This window comes from Phascolarctos cinereus, unplaced genomic scaffold (genome assembly GCF_003287225.1).
Source record: "Phascolarctos cinereus isolate Bilbo 61053 unplaced genomic scaffold, phaCin_HiC Scaffold_5;HRSCAF=322, whole genome shotgun sequence".
Taxonomy (NCBI): Eukaryota; Metazoa; Chordata; class Mammalia; order Diprotodontia; family Phascolarctidae; genus Phascolarctos; species Phascolarctos cinereus.
In genome coordinates, this window is record NW_027555958.1 from 42,190,432 (window position 1) to 42,210,284 (window position 19,853).

General features: G+C 37.6%; 2 pseudogenes; both read right to left on the reverse strand.

The window, feature by feature from the left end:
- Positions 1 to 218: 218 nt before the first annotated feature.
- On the reverse strand, positions 219 to 8,118 carry LOC110216978 (glycine amidinotransferase, mitochondrial-like; annotated as a pseudogene).
- A 167-nt stretch (positions 8,119 to 8,285) lies between these two features.
- Positions 8,286 to 8,760, reverse strand: LOC110217108 (polyadenylate-binding protein 1-like 2; annotated as a pseudogene).
- Positions 8,761 to 19,853: the final 11,093 nt, after the last annotated feature.

Below are 19,853 nucleotides of genomic sequence, written 5' to 3' on the forward strand. Positions count from 1 at the left end.
TTTCAAAAAGTCAGCCCAAAAACTTAGCAATTAAGTTTTTTCCCTTATATGGAAGAGAGTGAGAATAAACTAGGTTCAAGACTCTGGTTAAGGACATGGTTGCTTAAAGCACTATACAGCTAGTCCATGCATTTGTTTTATCAGTAGAATGAAGCTTATACATAAGCTTACTAGGCTTATTTCAAGCTAAGTAGCCACAACCACTCATCTGGCCAATTTTAGTCAAAGTAGGATTGCAGAGTATGTATCACAGGTCCAACAATGGAAACTGTTGCCAATGAATCGGCATTACAAATATTAACTTTGATTGTCAAAATACCCAGTTTTCCAAACATTTTTTGAATTGGAACTTCATTCGCATCTACCATAATACATTTTTCATCCAGAATTAAGACATTCATGGAAAGCCATTTGGATGACATCCAGAGTGGATGGTCATCTGGGATGACTGGAATTGAAGGAGTAACTATAGTCCATCCTGCTTTCTTGAAAAATTCAATCTGGGACTTCCAATTCTGGGAGCCAAGATGGCAGAGGGAAAAGGTAGTTGCTCTCATTCTCCCCTATCAACCTCTGAAAACCCAGAAAATATCACCCCAGAAAAAAAATCCTGAAACACCTGAACTAGAAGAAAGACAAGGAGCAGCAGTGCAGCAGCCCAGCAAAGGTGTCTCCCAATGCCTCAGCAAAAATGAGGGAAGCAGCACTACAAAGGACCCCAGGTGAACAAGTACCCTGCAGCATTCATCTGAAAGGAGGAGAAGAAGACAAGCTAAAGGCTTCCTAAAGCCCCGGCCTTGCTGATTCCAACCCAACACCAGGTGAGCTCAGAGCCCTGTAGCCTCCAATTGTGAAAAATCCTGAAGCCCAGGTGGTAAGCAGGCAAACACCAACACCTGGACCTCCGAGTGCCTCAGTGAGGCAGGGGAACCAATGGAAACCAGCTCAGAAAACCACCAGGTGCCTCGGCACTCCACCCAAAGGAATCTCCAGTGCATTAGCAGAAATGAGGAGACAACACTGCAGGGCCCCAGGCAGATAAACACCCTGCAGCACCATCTAAAAGGAGCTGAAGAAAGCTAAAGGAAAAAAAGCAGGCAACCTAGAATTGCCTGAAAGTTCCAGCCTTGCTGATTCCAGCCCAACACAAGGTAAGCTGCCAGAAACCTACAGCCTCCAATTCCAGCATAAGAGGCCCCAGCACAAAGCCAGTGACCAAGACCTAGGCTCCCAACACAAGAAGCTTGGGTCAGTACCCTCTGTTCCCCAGCAGGAGAGCTCAATCTCTTTAAAGGCCAGGGAATAAAGAAACACCATGAGTAAAAAGAAACACCATAGATTCATATTATGAGAAGAGTGAAGATCAAGACAGAAATTCTGAAGAGGACAACATTGTCAACAAACCCACATCTGCAACAACAAAAGGGAATATGAACTGGTCTGAAGCCCAAAAAGCCTTCTTAGAAGAGCTCAAGAAGGATTTTAATAGTCAAATGAGAGAGGTAGAAGAGTCCTTCAAAAATACAATTGGCCAATTGGAAAAAAAATACACTGAAGAAAACAAGTCCCTAAAAAACACAATTGGCCAATTGAAGAAGGAAGGACAAAAACTAACAGAAGAGTACACTGAAGAAACAAATCCCTAAAAAACACAATTGGCCAGTTGAAGAAGGAAGTACAAAAACTAACAGAAGAAAACAATCTGTTAAAAACTAGAATTGGACAAATGGAAACTAATGTCTCTATGAGAGAGCAAGAATCAGTCAAACAGAAACAAAAAAATGAAAAAATAGATGAAAATGTAAAATACCTCATCAGTAAAACAACCGACCTGGAAAATCGACTCAGGAGAGACAATTTAAAAATTATTGGACTACCTGAAAATCATGATAAAAAAAGAGCCTGGACAGTATCTTTCAGGAAATCATAAAGGAAAACTGCCCAGAAGTCCTAGAACCAGAAGGGAAAATAACCATAGAAAGAATCCACCGATCACCACCTGAAAGAGATCCCAAATTGACAACACCAAGGAATATAATAGCAAAATTCCAAAATTACCAGATGAAAGAGAAGGTGCTGCAAGCAGCCAGAAAGAAACAATTTAAATATCATGGAACCACAGTCAGGATTACACAGGACCTTGCAGCTTCTACATTAAAAGACCGCAGGGCATGGAACATGATATTCCTAAGGCAAAGGAGCTTGGAATGCAGCCAAGGATCAATTACCCAGCAAAAATGAGCATCATTTTTCAAGGAGGAGGTGGATATTCAATGAAATAGGAGACTTCCAAACTTTCCTGATAAAAAGACCAGAGCTCAACAAAAAATTTGATCTTCAAGTACAGGACTCAAGAAGGACTTAAAAAGGTAAATGGGACAGAAGGATACAATATGTTGTTAATGGGGGGGGCTGTTTAAACCCCTACAAGGGAATATGAGACTTGCAACCCTTGAGAACTGTATTGTTATTACACCTTGTTAAAGGAGTATACATAAAGAGGGTGGATATTAGTTGACTTTGATGTAATGATAAAAAAAAATCTAATCAAGTGGGTTAAATGGATCCAAATAAGTGGATCAATCTGATCTTAGAAAATGTACTGAGAAAGGAGGAGGCAGACAAGGGTAAATTACATTACAGGAAAAGACACAAAATCCTATTACAGCAGAGGGAAAGAAGGGGGGGGAGCATTGTTTGAACCTTACTCTATCAGATTTGGCTCAAGAAGGGCATAATATAATCAGTTATGTATAGAAATCTAACTTGCCCTATAGGCAGTAGGAGGGAAAGGGGGAAAGAAAAGGGAGGGGGAAAGAAGGGAGGGAAGAAGCAGTAAGACTAAAGGGGAAGAAAAGGGAAAGGGATAATAAAAGGGGGAAGGGACTGAAGGAGGCGTGGTCAAAAGCAAAACACTAGTGAAGGGGGAAAGGAAAAAGGAGAAAGAAAAGCATAAATGGGGGAAAGGATGGAGAAAAAGACACAGATAGTAATCATAACTGTGAATGTGAATGGGATGAACTCTCCCATAAAACGGAAATGGATTGCAGAATGGATTAAAAACCATAATTCTACAATATGTTGTTTACAGGAAACACATTTGAAAAAGAGTGACACATACAGGGTAAAGGTAAAAGGCTGGAGCAGAATATATTATGCGTCAGCTGAAGTAAAAAAGCAGGGGTAGCAATCCTGATCTCAGACAAAGCAAAAGCAAAAATAGATCTAATCAAAAGAGATAAGGAAGGAAACTACATCCTGCTAAAAGGCACCATAGACAATGAAGTAATATCATTACTAAATATATGCACCAAATGGTATAGCATCCAAATTCTTACAGGAGAAGTTCAGGGAGTTACAGGAAGAAATAGACAGCAAAACTATACTAGTGGGGGACCTGAACCTCCCCCTCTGCACTAGATAAGTCTAACCACAAAATAAACAAGAAAGAAGTTAAGGAGGTGAATAGAACATTAGAAAAGTTAGGTATGATAGACCTCTGGAGAAAACTGAATGGGGATAGAAAGGAATATACTTTTTTCTCGCAGTACATGGCACATACACAAAAATTGACCATGTACTAGGGCATAAAAACCTCACAATCCAATGCAGAAAGGCAGAAATATTAAATGCATCCTTTTCAGATCATGATGCAATAAAAATTATATGTAATAAAGGGCCATGGAAAGATAGACTAAAAAATAATTGGAAACTAAATAATCTAATCCTAAAAAATGATTGGGTCAAACAACAAATCATAGAAACAATCAATAATTTCATTCAAGAGAATGACAATAATGAGACAACATACCAAAACCTATGGGATGCAGCAAAAGCAGTTCTTAGGGGAAGTTTTATATCTCTAAATGCTTACATAAATAAAATAGAAAAAGAGGAGATTAATGAATTGGGCATACAACTAAAAAAACTAGAAAAAGAACAAATTAAAAATCCTCAACTAAACACCAAATTAGAAATATTGAAAACCAAAGGAAAAATTAATAAAATTGAAATTAAGAAAACTATTGAACTAATAAATAAAACTAAGAGCTGGTTTTATGAAAAAAACAATAAAATAGATAAGCCTTTGGTTAATTTAATTAAAAAAAAGAAAGAAGAAAACCAAATTACTAGTATCAAGAATGAAAAGGAAGAAGCTACCACCAAGGAAGAGGAAATTAAAACAATAATTAGGAATTATTTTGCCCAACTATATGCCAACAAATTTGACAATCTTAGTGAAATGGATACATATTTACAAAAATATAAATTGCCCAGATTAACCGAAGAGGAAGTAAAATACTTAAATAACCCCATCTCAGAAAAAGAAATTGAACAAGCCATTGATGAACTCCCTAGGAAAAAATCTCCAGGGCCAGATGGATTTACATGCGAATTCTATCAAACATTTAAAGAACAATTAATTCCAATACTATATAGACTATTTGGGAAAATAGGTGAAGAAGGAGTCTTACCAAATTCTTTTTATGATACAAATATGGTGTTGATACCTAAACCAGGAAGAGTCAAAATAGAGAAAGAAAATTATAGACCAATTTCTCTAATGAATATAGATGCAAAAATTTTAAACAAAATACTAGCAAGTAGATTGCAGCAACTTATCACAAGAATAATACACTATGACCAGGTAGGATTTATACCAGGAATGCAGGGTTGGTTCAATATTAGGAAAACTATCAGCATCATTGAGCATATCAACACAAAACCAACAGAAACCACATGATCATCTCAATAGATGCAGAAAAAGCTTTTGATAAAATACAACACCCATTCCTATTAAAAACACTAGAAAGCATAGGTATAAATGGAGTCTTCCTTAAAATAATAAATAGCATATCTAAAACCTTCAGCAAGCATTATATGTAATGGGGACAGGCTAGAAGCATTTCCAATAAGATCGGGGTGAAACAAGGATGTCCATTATCACCACTGTTATTCAATATTGTACTGGAAACCTTAGCTTTAGCAATAAGAGAAGAAAAAGAAATTGAAGGCATTAGAATAGGCAAAGAAGAAACAAAGCTATCACTCTTTGCAGATGACATGATGATATACTTAGAGAATCCTAGAGAATCAAGTAAAAAACTACTTGAAATAATAAACAACTTTAGCAAAGTTGCAGGCTATAAAATAAACCCACATAAATCATCAGCATTTCTATATATTACCAACAAAGCCCAACAGCAAGAGATAGAAAGAGAAATCCCATTTAAACTTACTGTAGACATTATAAAATATTTAGGAGTCTACCTCCCGAAACAAACCCAGGAACTCTATGAACACAATTACAAAACACTTTTCACACAAATAAAATCAGATCTAAATAATTGGAAAAACATCAGTTGCTCATGGGTAGGCCGAGCTAATATAATAAAAATGACAATCCTACCTAAGCTAATTTACTTATTCAGTGCCATACCAATCAAACTACCAAAAATTATTTTATAGAGTTAGAAAAAATAATAACAAGATTCATTTGGAAAAACAAAAGGTCCAGAATATCAAAGGAACTAATGAAAAGAAATGCAGGGGAAGGTGGCCTAGCAATTCCAGATCTTAAATTGTATTATAAAGCAGCAATCATCAAAACTGCTTGGTACTGGCTAAGAAATAGGGAGGTGGATCAGTGGAATAGGTTAAATATGCAAGACACAGTAGTCAATGACTATAGTAATCTATTATTTGATAAACCCAAAGACCCCAGCTTCTGGATAAGAACCCACTCTTTGAAAAAAACTGCTGGGAAAACTGGAAAAGAGTATGGCAGAAACTAGGCATAGACCCAAATCTCACACCATATACCAAAATAAAGTCAAAATGGGTTCATGACTTAGATATAAAGGCTGATACCATAAGTAAACTGGGAGAACAAGGAATAGTTTACCTATCAGATCTATGGAGAACAGAAGAATTCATGACCAAACAGGAGATAGAGAACATTATGAAAAGCAAAATGGATAATTTTGATTACATTAAATTGAAAAGTTTTTGCACAAACAAAGCCAATGCAACTAAGATTAGAAGGAAGGTAGAAAATTGGGAAAGAATTTTTACAACCAGTCTCTCTGATAAAGGCCTCATTTCTAAAATATATAGAGAATTAAGACAAATTTATAAGAACACAAGCCATTCCCCAATTGATAAATGGTCAAAGGATATGAACAGACAGTTCTCAGATGAAGAAATTAAAGCCATCTATAGTCATATGAAAAAATGCTCTAAATCGTTATTGATTAGAGAAATGCAAATCAAAACAACTCTGAGGTACCACATCACACCTATCAGATTGGCCAACATGACAAAACAGGAAAATGATAAATGTTGGAGAAGATGTGGGAAAATTGGAACACTAATACATTGTTGGTGGAGTTGTGAAATGATCCAACCATTTTGGAGAACAATTTGGAACTATGCCCAAAGGGCTACAAAAATGTGCATACCCTTTGATCCAGCAATAGCACTTCTAGGGCTATATCCCAAAGAGATCAAACAAATGGGAAAAGGACCCACATGTACAAAAATATTCATAGCAGCTCTTTTTGTGGTGGCAAAGAATTGGAAATTGAGAGGATGCCCATCAATTGGGGAATGGCTGAGCAAGTTGTGGTATATGAATGTAATGGAATACTATTGTGCTATAAGAAATGATGAACAGGCTGACTTCAGAAAAACCTGGAAAGACTTGTATGGTCTGATGCTGAGTGAAGTGAGCAGAACCAAGAGGGCTTTGTACACAATAACAGCCACATTATGTGTGACTAAGATTGTTAAACTGAACCCTTCTCAGCATTACAGGATCTAAGACATCTCCAGAGGCCTCGGATGGAAAATGCTATCCATATCCAAAGAAAGAACTATGGAAGTTGAATCGCTATCACTTGTTTTTACCTTCTGTTGAGTTTAGTTTCATCTTTCTGATGGTTCCTCCTATTGGTTTTAATTTTTACTTACAACTTCACTAATGTGAAAATATGTTTAATGGGTATGTAAATGTAAAGCCTATATCAAATTGTGTGCCATCTTGGGTGGGGGGAGGAAGGGGGAGAAAAATTTTCAACTCAAAGGCATATGGAAGTGATTGTTGATAAATCAAAATAAATTAATAAAATTTAAAAAAAAAAAAAAGAAAAGTTCAATCTGATGACAGGACTGATCAGGGTTGGAAAGCACAAGACCAGGTCCAATGATATTGAAGGTGGCATCAATATGCATTGGATTAGGATCTTTAAAGGAGAGGATATACACCCTATAGTCTGGAGCAAGATGCCTACGTGTTCACTCAATGACCAGATAATTAGTTACCTGACTTCTCTGTGCAAAAATATCTCTTCCAGCTCAAATGCAGTCAGCAGCATCAAAACATGGCTCATATTCAGTCGTAACAAATTTTTCCTGAGCAGCCAATTTGTGTCTGTCTTCTACAGAATAGATTGGATAATCCTGGTCATAAAGCTCATCAGCCATTGTGAGCTTAGGAGCCACTGTCCACTTAGCCCCACAGTGGAAATAATCTTTGATAATTGATCTGTATGCTTGATACTCAAAGAAGCATGCACACTATGCCATGGGAGCTTCAATAATTTCATTTCTAACTACAATTAGAATGCCTCTATACAAACCTATAGACTCAAAATCTAGTGTTTTGTACTTGAAAGACCAATCAATGGGATCAGGCCTCTTAACAGTCATTCCTTCCATTTTCAAAATATTGCACATTTCTTCAATTTCAGCAACAACCTTTTTCAGATGCTCCTTGCGAAAAATATGGGCCTCCATGCTGCTGTATGGTCAATACTTTTTGTATGTGTTGGCCTTAACTTCCACAGTGAAAGGTGGAACACAGGCATTTTCAGCTCTACCTACAATCACCTCCTCAAGTGAGTCCCATTCATTATAGGAGGAGACAGGGCAGTCCTTAGGAATAGGATCTGTGGCCTTGTCATCAGCAGCAAAGGAGTTTCTGGGGGCTGCTGCAGCCTGGGTGCTCTGAAAAGTTCACTGCACCCATCCTGTAAAAACTCTTCCAAGCCAAGATCCAATGTAATGCACTGCTTTGGCTCCCCAGCTCTTGCTGTGCCAGCACCCAATCCGCAGCATCTCCCCGAGGACAGCTGGTCCATGATCATGATGGTCTCCTCTGGGGTGGCACAAACAGCTGACTCCCACCCACAAGGAAAACAGGTGACACACCTCCTGGATTTTCCACTATAGTCAGTCACTACTTTTGCACACAGAGTTTTACCATATTTGCTGAAAAGTTCCTTCTATCTTTCATCATCCATATCAACACTGAAGTTTTTTATATTAACACTGGTAAACTCTCTAGCTTTGGCTCTGTTTCATTTCACTTGACTTGAATCTAGTGACAAACACTTTGAGGTCATTGAGAGGCATGCCATTCCTCATCTCAATGGCCCTATCTGCAAGATCCAGGGTCTAAAAGTGCACAAGTTCATAGCCTTTAGGACCAATCTCGTCACACATCACCTTGATGAGCAAGACGTTCCCAAATGCTAGAAAGATGCCATAAAATGCTTTTGTTGTCTATGGATTTACCCAGGTTTTTAATGAAAACATTCCCAACTCTTTATTTCCTCAATGAGAGATCCCAAGGAGACCACACAATACAGATTGTTTGCCTTTAATTACATCAAAGTTTATGGTATCTGGGGCACATTCAGCATCTGCTGGCTGCTGAATGTTGACATAGGAAAACCCCAGGAAGTGCCTGGTAACCATGTCCCAGGGCTGAACTTCTTATATAGCCTGAAATTAAGGTAGTGGCTGGAGAGTAAGAAGAGATAGATGCCATAAACATTATGGTAGTAGAAAAAATCAACAACAAGATCTGGCAACTGATTGAAGAATGAAGAATGGAACAGGACACCAGTGTTTTTGAATATTGGGGGTTGGAAGAATGGTGGTACATCCAATAGAAACAGGGAAATTTAGAGGAGAGGCAGGCTTAGGTAGGAAAAAAATGAGTTCGGTCTTGGAAATATTGAGTTTAAGATGCCTGTGAGACATCCAGTTTGAATGGCTTAGTACGGCAATCTTCGTGGCAATCTATGACTAGAGCTCTGGAAATTGACCAGGACTAGACATACAAATCTTGGAATCACCATACACAGAGATGATCATTAAAATCATAGAAGCTGATCATATAATATAGTAGAATACAGAGAAGAGATTCCAGCATGAAGTTTTAGAACACACCCACCATAAGGGTGATCCAGCAAAGAAGGCTAAGGTAAGGCAAGTTAAGCTACATAGGAGAACCAAGAAAGCAAGGTAACAGTCTCAGAGAAGAGAAAGTACCAAGAGGAGAAGGTGGTCAATGCAGTCTAATGGTCATAAGAAGTCAAAAAGAATAAGGATTGGTTATTGTCAAAGAGAGATGTCACCTTTTATCAGAGAGATGAAATTCATAAAGAGAATGGAAGAGGCCTCTATTTTCTGAAGTAAAGTAAGACATGAGGACCTTAGCTGAGGGAGTGCCACGGAATGCTCAAGGAGACAGGAGAAAGTATAGAACAGAAACCTTGGGGAATAAGATGGAAGAACAATTAAGGAAGAGTAAAAGGATTCCCTTAATGTAGTGAGGATCTAACGGAAGTTAGATTACACAGATTTCTAGTGTGTCAATCAACACAGCTAAAATTAGAAAGGAAACTGGTACTTGAGGAAAAAAAATCTTTGTGGCAAGTTTCTCTGATGAAGGTTAGGGTTTGTGTGTGATGGAGCAGCTCAGAATCATTGAAAGCATTAAGCAGTTTCCCAAATGCAATCCAGTCTGCTCTCTTCCTCTAATTCAGCTTTGGGCCCAGGTCATTGTTCATCTATACAGGACATGACCAAAATATATGTACCAATGGACCTTGGGCTACCTAATTGTAGACCAAAATCTAAAAAGACATTCTTAATACATTCCTCAATTCCACAGTACCACAGATAAAATTGTCTCTCAAGGAGAGAGGGCAGGAGGCCCAGCTGGACCTAGAATTGGCCAAGTAAGCAAGGGACAAGAATAGGCTCAGGTCCCTACTTTAAAGGCAGCTAGGTTGTGCTGTGGATAAAGCTTTGAGTCTGGAGTCAGAAAGACTCATTTTCCCAAATTCAGATCTGGCTTTAGATGCTAACTGTGTGACCCTGGACAAATCATTAAACCCTGTTTACCTCAGTTTCCTCATCTGTCAAATGATCTAGAGAAGGAAATGGCAAACCACTCCAGTATCTTTGCCAAGAAAACTCCAAAGGATGTCACAATGACACAGACTGAAAACAACAGAACAACAACAAAAATTTGTGTCCATGTTGTCCCATGGTCACTAAGCTCAAAGCTACACTGATCATTGCATGTTGGGCCTGGATTAACAGCAAATACAAGGCAGAGGTTGTTGCTGTGAGATGATTTGCAAATAGCCAGAGGAGTCTATGGTTCCACTCTCCTAGGACCATCTCTGGTTAAACAACTCTGATACTTAAACTGTTCTAGTTAGAGCTGGCTGCTGAAATTCTCTGGCAAGCTTGCTGGTGTAGTACAGTTATAATTCCACTTTCTTCATCTTGAGTAAGTGTCCCTTATTAATTTTTAAAAATAATAATAATAGTAAATAGCAAAAAAAAATAGCAATAATAACAGCAGTTCTATAACATTTTTAGTCCTTTATAATTATTATTTTATTTGGTACTCACAACAACCCTGAGAGGTAGGTATTCTTATACTCCTCGTTTTACAGTTGAAGAAACTGAGGCAGACAGACTTGCCTAGTTTCACACAGCTAACATATCTCTGAGTCCAGATCTGAAATCTCAGATCTTCCTGACTCCAGGCCCACTGCTGGCCACCCCTCCTCACTTTTGCTACACATCCATGTTCCCTAATCCCATTGTCTCGCTTCCAATATGTCAACTGACAAGGAAGACCCTTTATTTGAAAACCTTATTTAAAGCTGCCCTCCCCCCTCACCCCGGGTTCTGTGCCTTTAACCGGAGAGCATGTGGCACTCCTCCCTTGAGTCACCACCTACCATTCTGCCCTGTAGCACAGTGGGGGTGATAGAGGCCAAACACTACTCTCTCCCCAACTGAATAAACTCTCCTATGCTGTGCTTAGATATAAATTTCAATAAGCCATCCTCATCCATGACACTAGAATTGTTGAGTATTTGTAAATAGCCACAACTTTGGGGGAAGGAGGAGGGAAATGAGTTCTCATTTTCCTCTCTAAAAGACACCCGTTTCTCCCCATACAAAGACAAAATTCGAGTAAGGAGTCCCAAGATTTAAGAGCCACTATAAGGGGAGTGTCATTTTTATATCTTAACCTCCACTGTATGAAAGACTTTTACCAAATATTATGTCATGGCAGCAAACTCCTCAGCCTGGTTTTCAAGCCCCACTTCAATCTGGCTTGCCTCAGCTAGGCAGCATTACTTAACCTTAACTTCCTGACATAAATCTCCCCTCTAGCCAGATCTCCCTCCCTTCTCAAAAACAGACCATGCTCAGCCTCTCATGTATGACTTCCCTTCTTGGGGTTCTTCTCACCTGAAATACCTTTCTTTCTTCTCTCCACAATGTCCTTCAAAGCCCAGTTTGACTCCTGCCTCTTCTGGGAAGCCTTTTCTGATGATGCCTGTCTTTTTTATCTTCTTTTTGGAATCTCTCTCTCTCCCTCCCTCCCTCCTTTCTTTCTCTCTCTCTCCTCTCATTTTTTTCTCTCTCTCTCTCCCATAGTTTACTTCTTAAATACTACTTTCCTTGTTCATTATACTTTCACAGGGGCATATAATTCCTGTAACTAGATTGCAAATTCCTTTAAGGCAGCAGCACTATTTGATGGTCCTACAATTATAGAATTTTAGGGCTAAACAAAACCTTAACGGCATTTACTCCAATTCCTAATTTAAATTACAGGGAAACTAGGCCTAAAGAGAGGTGAAATCACCTCCACACAAAGTCATAGAAGCAATTCGTGACTTAACCAGGACTAGAATTTCCAGTTTTCTGAATCATAGACTATTGGTCGTTCTACTGAGTATGTGAAGAACTCAGTAAATAACTTCTGATTATTTGGAAAGTTCTGAAACTGTTTAAGGATAACCCATTGAGGGAGAATTCAAACCTCATTGATCTGCCAGCTAAATAACTCACTTGGTCCTGTAGGCTGCTAGAGGACCTCCTAATCTTTGGAGAAAAAGGAAGACAGATGGTAGACTGAAAAGATCACAGGTGTAAAGAGGATGGATGATGAGCAAGATAGATGGATGAATGAATAAAAATGCTTTTATTAAGCATTTGCTACATTTTTCCACAATCCTCAACCCAAAAATCTCATAAGAAGGGAATTTCTTAAATGCAATATAATCTGGTCTTTTCCTACTTTAAGCTTTGGGCCCAGGTCCAGCTATAGCATGTGTGTATATGTGTGTGTATGCATATGTGTGTATACATACATATATAAATTTTCTAAATTTAAAATAAATTGTATATGCATGTGTATACATACACATACATGTATATGTGTGTGTATGTCTACATATTAATAGAGTAATTCAGTGGGCCACCAATGTACTTGCATAACTTAGTCTGTCTTCTTATGTTTTGCAGGAAAGGCAGTCACAGGTAAAATCATATCCCATAAGAGTAACTAGAACTGAATCTATATGATAAGACAGAAACACTGTACAAGGTGAAAACATTCATGAAATAACACTGAAGAACTTAAGTACTTAGCACACCCACTTAGCTACCCACCCTCCCTACTACATTTGTCACTCCTGACAGGCCCTGCACTCACTCTTCTATAGGTTTTCATGATATTACACTCTCTGGGCTCTCTTCCTATCTGAGGGCTTATTCTCAGTATCCTTTGCTGATTCATCAGCCATATTGTACCCCTAACCACGGGTCTTCCATGAGGCTCAGCTGTGGCCCTATTTTCTTCTCTCTCATTCTCTTCTCAATCAGTGACTCTATCACCTCCCATGGGCTTAATTATCATCTCTATGAAAATGACTCAGAGGTCTATAATTCCAGCTATAGCCACTTGAGTTTCAGGCTCCTCTCACTTATTGGGCATTTCAAACTGGAATATTACAGAGGCATCTCAAACTCACCATGTTCAAAATAGAATTTATTATCTCATATACCACACTCACTCCTCTTCCAAACTTCCTTTTTGGGAAGGCATTAGAAGGTTTCCAGACCTCCACATTTATGACCTCAGACTTATCCTCAATGCTTTATCACTCATAACCAATCTGCTGCCAAAGCATTTTTTTTTTACTTCCACAGCATTCCTTGCATCCAACCCCTTCTCTCCATTCCCACAGCCACCTCTTGTGACCTGCTCATAAAATCTTCCCAACACTATCTTTCACATAGTTCCCTAAGTAGTGCATGAATGGAGGAATAAGAGGAGGCTACCAATGAGTTACACTGGAGGCAAAATCCACAACAGCAATATAAGCACAAGTAGGAAAACAATATGACCAATAAGACAATTACACAATCATCATAATTTTCTTCCATCCCACCCCTAGGGGAGGCAAAGGAAGAATCAATGGCATTTGGTGATTAGTGGAAGAACTGAATTTCTGAGCATTACTCAGAACAGGTCAGCTGAATTTCTGAAATAAGATCAGAGACAAAGAAACATAATAATTTCAATTACAAAATTAGATCAGAATCATTTGATTTGTTTTCAATTTTCTCTCTTTTGTCAATGGGAGACTTTCACAATTTTCCCTGACAAGTTAATGCAAGGAGAACACAATTGACCAATCACAGTACAAGCCATAGTAAAAATGTCTAAAACTATGGACTAATTCTAGGGGGGGCTTTACTGACACCAAGATAACTGAGAAAACTCAGTATGCAGGTATAGTGCAGCAAAAAGCCAAAGTAATACAGTAATGACCATCCACATTAACTAACATTAAGTCTTTTTTGCATTTTAGTAATCCACTCTCAAAGTTCATTTAATCAGCAAATTTCATCTTGGATCTCAGATGTCCCATGTAGTTGTCTAGTCTCTAGAACAACTTTTCTTGGGGAAGTTCGGAAAATTCTTGTCCTCAGGGGCACCTTTTAAGTAAATTTTCTTCTCTGGTTCCAAGTTACTTGTAGAGACTTCTGCAATGCTCTTGCTAAAACCTTTCACAAAACAAATTTTGATGCAAATAAGTATAGTCTCTCAAATTTTGCTTCTCCAATAACTAGTTCATGTGGTGAAAAATAGCTGGAACCTTGTGGTTCTGATCTTATCAACAATAGAGCTGTAAGGGGAACATCTAATTAGGGATCCATATTTCACCTGAAACTTTCAAGAATTTAGATTTTACGTGCAGCATTAGAATCATTTACATTTGACATAAAGGATTGTCTGATCTTATTGCTTTCTCAAACATTTTCCACTTCAGTTCATTCCAATTCCTTTAGGAGAATCAGATGCTATTAAGGATCTAACCCTATATAAGGAAACAGAGGTAACAACATTCTTGCAAGAAGAGGCTCTCCACCCCTAGGTCCAAAGATTGCACAAATGAATCTTCTTATGAAAGGATGACTTTACTCCAATTTACTTGGGATGGGATCTGTAGATACACTTATGTAATTAATTCCCAATTGTATACAGAGAACAATATATATCAAATGAATTGCCTATAGTAGAACATGTTTGGCTGTTACTGATATTCAAATGGAATAGATATTATACAAACATTACTCTTCACTAAGATGACTGATGATGCTGAAATTCTATTCCTTAAAATAAGACTTCAGTTTCTGACTTTAAACTTCACATATTAATAGATGCATATCTTTGTTTCACAAACTTTTTTTTTACCTTTGTCCAATTATTCCCATAGCATCCTGAAAGAATGAACTATTTAATCTTAGACATGACTATATAAGTATTAGCATGCAGATAGAAAGCCCAAATACAAATTTACTAAGTTATTTTGGATATGGAATGACTAGACATTCTGATTGAAAACAGTATATACTTGCATTGTGTTTATATCTTCTACTGAACACTTGCTCCGATTTTGAAAATTTGCTATAAAAGGTAAAAGCTGGGACAGCATCAAAATTGGTCTTTAAATGATGTTAACTATTATTGTTATTAAGGAAGGGTCACTGGTCAAATTGATATAGATAAACATTAATTGGTGATTGATTTTGTTGGAAGGACACTGGATAGAGACTGGTGAGCTATAGTACCAGAGAAACTGCATTCCACATACATATATACACATCTTGTATATCATACACATGTTATAAGTACATATAAAAGATAATAAAAATGCAATATCAATATTTATGGGATGAAACAGTAGTAGTCAGGGACAAATTAATATTCCCAAACACTAATATTAACAAGTGAGAAAAAAAATATAAAAACCCTCACTGCATCTACTTTCCCTGCTAGTTATTATTGATACGTCTTCTTCTTTTCTCAACTAAGCTCACAGAAAAAAAATGTATTTATACTCATTGCTTTCACTTCCTCTCCTCTCCTCTCACTCTCTTCTAAACTCTCCGCAATTTGCTTCCTGCCCTCATCATTAACCTGAAACTGCTCTCTTCAAATATCAGTGGTCTCTTAATTGCCAAATCAAATGGCATCTTCTCAGTCCCTGTGCTTCTGGAGTTCTCTATAGTATGTGTGTGTATGTATGTATGTATGTATAATTTTTTACTACCCTATATTAAATACTGTCTTCTTTCTAGGTTTTCCTGAAATGGCTCTCTTGTGGTCCTCCTTCTACCTGTCTGTTGCTCCTTTTCAATCTCCTTTGCTAGTTCTTCATCCATATCACTCCCCCTAATTACAGGTGTACCTCCAGGCTCTGTCCTGAATCTCCTTCTCTTTTCTTTATACTCTTTCATGTAGTAATCTTATCAGCTCCCATGCATTTAAATATATCTCTATTCAGATGATTCTACATCTACATATCCAGTCCTAGTCTTTCTCTGAAGCTCCAGCTGCACATAACCAACTGCCTATCTGACATTTCAAGCTCACTATCCCACAAGAATCTCAAATTCAACAGGTTTGGTTTGTGATTTCTTTCTCCAGATCATTTTACAGATGAGAAAACTGAGGCAGACAAAGGTGAAGTGACTTGCCCATGGTTATGTAGCTACTAAATGACTGAGGCCATATTGGAATGCGGGTTTTCCTGATGCCAGGTCTAGTGCTCTAGCTGGCAAAGTATCTGAGGCCAGGTTTGGTGGCAATGTTAAAGGGAGAGAGATGTTGTGAAAGTGGATAAGCCATGACTTGGGCTGAGAGGGAATGAGGAGTCAAAGACACTTCAGGGACTGGGAGGATGGTGGTGCCTTCAACAATAATAGGGAATTTTGGAAGAAGTTGGGGGAGAGGGGAGATAACAAGTTCTGTTTTTGATATGTTGAATTTAAGATGTATACGGCATATCCAGTTAAAGATGCCCAATCAGTGAGTTATGTTAGATTGAAGGTCATGAGAGAGATTGAGATTTATATGTACATATACATATGCATATGCATATACATATACATATACATATATATACATATACATATACATATACATATACATATACATATACATATACATATACATATACATATACATATACATATACATATACATATACATACACATATACTTATATATGTGTGTGTATATATGTGTATATATATATATATACATATACATATACATACATACATACAGAGAGAGAGAGAGAGAGAGAGAGAGAGAGAGAGAGAGAGAGAAAGATTGAGAGAGAGGAATTATCTTCCTAGAGATAATAATTGACTCTATGGGGGCTAATGATATCACCAAATAAAATAGCATAGAAAGAGAATGGAAGAGGGCCAAGGATAGAGCCATGAGGGACACCTACAGAGTGGACGTATCTCAGTGGAAGATCCAGCAAAGGAGAAGGAGAAGTACTCAGACGTGGAAAAGAAGCAGGAAAAGAGAGCAAGTTTTTGGAAAGAATGAGAGGAAAGGAAATGAAACACAGATCTTGAATGGCTTTCTCAAGGACTTGAGCCATGAAAGTGAGAAGAGATACAGGATAAGAACTACCAGAAATTGTCAGATCAAGAGAAGGATTTTTTTTTAAGGATGGGGGGAAGGATAGGCATGTTTTGGGAAGCAGGGAAACAGTCAGTAGACAAGGAAAGATTGAAGATTAATGCAAGGATAATAGGAGGGGCAATCTTCTGATGAAGATGGGATGGAATGGGGTCATATACATGTTAAGGATTTCATTTATTTGTTTTTTCATATATATTTAACATTGTTGGACTTTGCTTTCTTATAAAACTATCACTCATTTTATTGAATAGTTTAATTCATTCTCATTTTAAGTTATGAGTTAGGTTTATGTTTTCCTCCATTTACCTTAAGTTTTTTTTTCTGAATTAAGTTTTTTTTTGTTTCACAAAATATGTGTCCATGTCTCACTAAAAGATTTGCCTGAGCAAGGAGAAGAGCTATTCCATGATGTGAGAAAGGTTTAAAAGAGGAGGTAGTGGAGGAAGATACTTAGATGATTTGAGATGAGAAGGGGGAAAAAGAAGGATTGGCAAAAATGGCTTCAATATTTTTTCACAAAGTATGTGGCAAAGTCTTCAGGTGAGAGGGTGGGGACTGGGATGCCATGAGGAATTTTAAAGGTGATGGAAAAGTTAGATTTTATTAAAATTTAAGGTTTGCAAAGTCCTTTACAAATATTATCTCATTTTATCTTCCCAACAACCCTGGAAGGACTATCTCTATGTGTAGGTGAGGTTGAGTGGAGGAGTAGGTTATGGGAAATGAGTCGATTGAGGACCTGGGAAGTTAGGATGCTTGCAATTGCATCAATATGTATGCTGAATTCTCTTAGGATGAAGGCAGGAGTTGGAATGGAGAGAAAAACTATAAGCCAGGCATTGAATTCATTGTGGGAAGGAAGGAGAGTGTGCTGGGGGTCAGTAGATAGCAGCTACTAGATTCTTAATCAGGTGATAAATTTGGATTGAAAGATCTAAGGTTCATTCTAGAAGTTACTGAGCAATGACTGTAGAGAGAGTCTGGCAAAGAGAGAAAGAAGTATTTTCACTCCCTTACCATAACCAATTAGCTCAGTGGTGGGGTGTGGGGAGGGGGCAGGAGGGCATTTAAGTGGAACTGGTACTCAAAAGGGTAGATAGACAGTGAGAGCTGGAAGATGGAAAAAACAGAACTGGAAAACTTAGCTTTTGTATTTCTATCCCTACTGGACAGCACAATGCTTCATATATAGGCATTTAATTCTTGCTTGTTGATTGATTTATTAATGTTTGGTTTGTATCAGTTCAGTTTCTAGTTAAATAAATTCAAATAAATTGAGAAACAAAAAAGTGAACTAAAAAGTTACAAACTAAAAGAAAACACAAAAGACTTCAATTAATAAATAAAATAAAAAGCTAGTTTAAAAATGACTCATCAATAGCATTGATAAACCAATAACACATTTAATTCAAAAAAAAGAGCAAGAAAAAATCAAATTATGAAAATTGAGAATTAGAAATCACAATCAATATAGGAAAAATAATGGTGGTTATCATACAAATTGTGTATAATCATATGCTCAGGTCAATATCATAAATAAATATGGATATAAAAATAGAGCAATAGGAAACATTGCCAAAATTTACTCATCTGTAAAATGAGGGGTTTGAACTGGAGGACTTATAAGGTCCTGCCCAATACTGTAGTATCCTGTGGTCTCTGCCCTCAAGGAGCTTATGATGTCCAAAGAGATCCTTCTACAGGTCATTGATAGGTGGGGTTGAAACCAATCCTAATCTGGAAGTTGTCAAGGCAGTCACAAATAAATTGGGTAAACAATATCCTGGAGACAGAGGTGGAGCTGGGTTTGGCTGCAGATGAATCAGGGCATACCACATAAAAGGTGTTACCTTTCTGAGATGGACAATTAACCCAGTATAAAAAGCCCAGCATCACAGACAGTTGGTACCCTGAAAGCTGCTTCACTTCACATCCTCCTTGTTTTTTCATTGAACTGGGTAAGTTGGTCTAGACAATCTAAGATTATAGACCATAGTAGATACTAAGGAGTGAATCTAGGAATCAGCATGGTCCAGCAAAGAGAGAATTCAGACAAAAAACTTGGGCTTTAATCTCAACTCTATCATTTCATAGCTGGGTGATATTTGGCAAATCACCTAAACCCTGTGAGCCTCAGTTTCCTCATTTATAAAAAAGAAGAGCATTGAACTAAATCATCTCTAAGGTCCCTTAGAGATATGCTGCAATGCTGTGATATTATAATATGCTTGAGTACAAGGAGCCCTTGAAAGCTTTGCTGTTTATGTATCTTTAAGGCCAGGTGATACTGATGAAAGTTTATCTCTATCTTGCGGAAAAATGAAGATGGAAGTTTGGCTCTTCTAAGACTTCTAATAGCTCTGCATTGCTAGACTATTTAGTTTAAATAAATTTAGGAGGTGAGGGGGAAAAGATAGGGGCTATTTTCAGTTCTTTAAGTATTGTCTCCCCAATTGGACTGCAAGCTCCTTGAGGGTAGAGATTGTCTTTTGCTTCTTTTTGTATTCTCAGTGCTTAGCCCAGCACCTAGCACATGGTAGGCATTAAATAATTTTTTTTTATTGCTGTTCATCCTTCTTTCTTGATGAGGACCAATGATATCATGTCTTGACTTGAGTATGAATTGGATTTAAGTGAGACAGAGAACCTTGTTTAGTTATCAGCCTCGATTGATTGATTTAAGTGTAGATATTTCCTATTAACCACCACTTGGCTTCCTTTAATTGGTACC